The following is a 3,107-nucleotide window of genomic DNA, read 5'->3' as shown; positions in this document are numbered from 1 at the left end:
TGGGCCAGTGTGGAGGATGGAACCACTGAACGGGATTGGCTGGGCGTGCGGCACCTGGAGGCGGGGGCTACAGGAACCAGGGAGACGGTGAAAATGCTGAGCCGCGAGCGTGAGGAAAGGCGCATGCGGAGTAGGGCAGCAACACAGGTGAATAACATGAGGATAATGACATCAGGAGCTAAAACGTAGATGAGGTGCACAGGAATGTGGAATGCAACGAGCAGGGTAATTAACCAATTAACTAAAAAGGGTGAGGTAACCACGGAGACTTTAATGAGGGACACAGGGAAGGTAAACACGAGCCCCCAGCTCATACTCCGTAGCAGCAGAGCAAAAGCGTGGGTGTGACAAATGCAACCTGCTACCAGAACATAATGTATCATTATTATGTGTATTTTCCTGTATAGGCACAAGAATGGTGACAAGTACATTGGAGTTTAATTAAACGGCTGCATTTTGGCCTTTACTGTGAAGTGGCAGGCTGACTGAAATGGACATTAAACGACCAGGCGTTCTCTCCTTATGGCCAGAAAGTATTATGTTATTAAATATGAGACTTTCTCTGATACGAGACGGTGCTTTTAACAGACAATTTACACCGTCAGCAATTCCTGTAGCATCACCGTCCTGAAGTGCAGCAAAAAGTAAGTACAGCAGAAAGTAACTCTTATAGTCTTCTAAAGTAAATTCCGAGGTTCAGCCGTGCCCGGCGGTGCAGCATCCCCAGACGGGCGGGGGCCGTGGCGGATCCGACAGGCGGAGTTAAGCGAGCGTGGGTTCGGATCATTTGGCTGTCAGAGCTGATGAGTAATGCTGTGCTCCTCTCTCTACCTTTGCGAGGATAGCCACTTACGGCTTTGCCAGAGTTTGCGCCACATCTGAGGACGCCGGTGGAAGGCGAAGCTCCGTCTGTGTGTGTGTGTTTTCCAGCACAGCCTCCACTGTCCAAAGTACTGCTGCTGAAGAGACTGTCTGTGCCTCGTAAGTTTGAGGATAACTGCAAAGTGATCGGAATCTCAACAGCCAATAAATGTACAAACCTAATACAGTGGTACCTCGGTATACTGTATGTCCTTAATCCATTCCAGATCCTTGGACTTATACCAAATGGTACGTATACCAAATGGATTTCTCCCATAAGAAATAAAGGGAACGTTCCCATGAAAAAAAATCCTATTGTTATTGGCATATTGTACATTGATAGGGGTTGTATAAAATAATTTAAACACTGCTTAATACTAAAATACATAAATACAAAAGCGATTAGATGAAATAAAAGAAAAGCGAGTTATAGCGTGGGAATGGTAGCAACTGGCGTACTGACGCTGCTGGGCAGTCCTGGCTTTGTCTCAAGAGGCAAACAAGGGTAGCGCGTGGTGTCGTGACTCATTTTGACCCATACAAGTTCTAGCATGTGAGTCATATTCCAGACAAAGGTCGTACACCAAGCAAAAATATTCACGTCGAAGCAGGACATATACCAAGTTGAACTTATTCCAAAGCAGACATATACCAAGTTGGACTTATTCCAAACAGGACGTATACCAAGTTGGACTTATTCCATAGTATACCGAGGTCCCACTGTGTAAAGATATTTGTTTTACATAATGGAAGGAGGCTCTAAGTTGTGTATGACGGCAACCTCCCCACGTAACATCCCTGGGAATTTGTCCTTCAATAAACCTCCCAAAACTCATCCCCCCTCTGCACTCATCAGCCCCCCACCCCGGCCCCTCTTTTTGTGTCTTTGCTGACCTTTTCTTGGTTGCGGTCTCACTGGACAGTGCTGGATGCTATTCTCTTGAATTTTTCACTTGTCTTGTAGGAAGCTAGTCCGCGTTTTGTTTTATGTGACTCGCCGCTCTCGTGTTAGGCTCTAACAATGTGCAGCTTGTCACTGGTCAGTCACTGGGAGCTCAGCCTAGCGGCCTGCCTTCATAAGTTGGCTCCTCGACAGCTGAGTCCTTGTGGTATATTATATGCATCACTTGTGCTGACTTTGGACAACAGCTTTAGCTAAATGAATAGATGTAAATGTAAACGCTGTATCTAATGTAAACCCGCCATATTGGTACAAACCTCGCAGCTTGCAGTTTGTTCAAAGTTTTACTTTCAACATATTCAGCTTAAGCCTGAAAGTTGGGGAAAGCAATAATGAATTAAACTAAACGTGTCCCATAGTGTCACAGGTGCTTCTCTGCCTCAATTTAGGGAGAATGAATATTTGCTTCGCTCAGTCTGACCTTCTCCCATAGATATGGGCAGATGGGAAAAATATATTGGGGATCAGTGTATTCATGTGTTTCTGCTTCTATTACTGATCATTTTTATGTTGAGTAAATCAAGATAAGAAAAGCCCTGAAACATGTATTTTTATACACATTTTAAGCATGACAACATATATGTTTTGGCCATAATTATCCCTGATTGATATCTGAGTTGAATACTCACTGATTGAGTTTCAGCTCATTATATATCACATATATTTTCATACAATTAAAATACTTTTATTGCGACTAGTTTGTTCAGTACTGAAGGTAAGCCTACAGTAAAGAAATGACCACAGTTTATATATAAGATAAAAATGTAGTACCTTATATTATAAATTGTCCAGTTTAAGTCATCATTTGTGTGGGAAGAAATGTTTCTAGCAATGAATGAGCCATAAAGGAGGTGCTGACTGGAAAAGGCTCATTTAGGCCTGTGATCTGTGACGTCCTATAAGGAGGAATGAAGGCAGCACTCAGGCAGCATGGATCCTCCTCCAGAGAAGCACTGAAGCCCTCTGCAGCAGCACCAGGCTTTCTGGTTCCAGGCCAGAACCGTGGAAGCGTGATGATGCCGCAGATCGGATATCGCAGCACGCGTGGGGGTTCTGTTATTGTGACGTTCCTCACGCTGCGGTCGTCCGCCTCTCTTGTGCTCTCAGCTGTTTTAGAACCCCGTAAACATTGCACAGTAATTTCCTCTGTTATCCTGATATTGTGCCTGTAAAACATTGTAATCGGTGTATCAATTTGAAATTAATTTGCTCTCCATGTTTGTCTAATTTTAGATGCGAACAGGCATCCGTGTTGTAGGTAAACAAGGGCGGTTTTGGGGAAACA

General features: G+C 44.2%; 1 long non-coding RNA gene across 2 annotated transcripts; it reads left to right on the top strand.

The window, feature by feature from the left end:
- The first annotated feature begins 316 nt into the window (after nt 1–316).
- LOC111857176 (uncharacterized) lies at nt 317–1,044 on the top strand. 2 transcript variants are annotated; one of them, XR_002841313.2, is made up of 2 exons: nt 317–644; nt 846–1,044. It is a non-coding gene; the product is annotated as an uncharacterized lncRNA (long non-coding RNA). The 2 variants fall into 2 exon arrangements; XR_002841314.2 differs by having other exon boundaries at nt 841–1,044.
- Nucleotides 1,045–3,107: the final 2,063 nt, after the last annotated feature.

Source organism: Paramormyrops kingsleyae, chromosome 16 (assembly GCF_048594095.1).
Source record: "Paramormyrops kingsleyae isolate MSU_618 chromosome 16, PKINGS_0.4, whole genome shotgun sequence".
NCBI lineage: Eukaryota > Metazoa > Chordata > Actinopteri > Osteoglossiformes > Mormyridae > Paramormyrops > Paramormyrops kingsleyae.
This window is presented reverse-complemented; position numbering and strand designations above follow the sequence as displayed.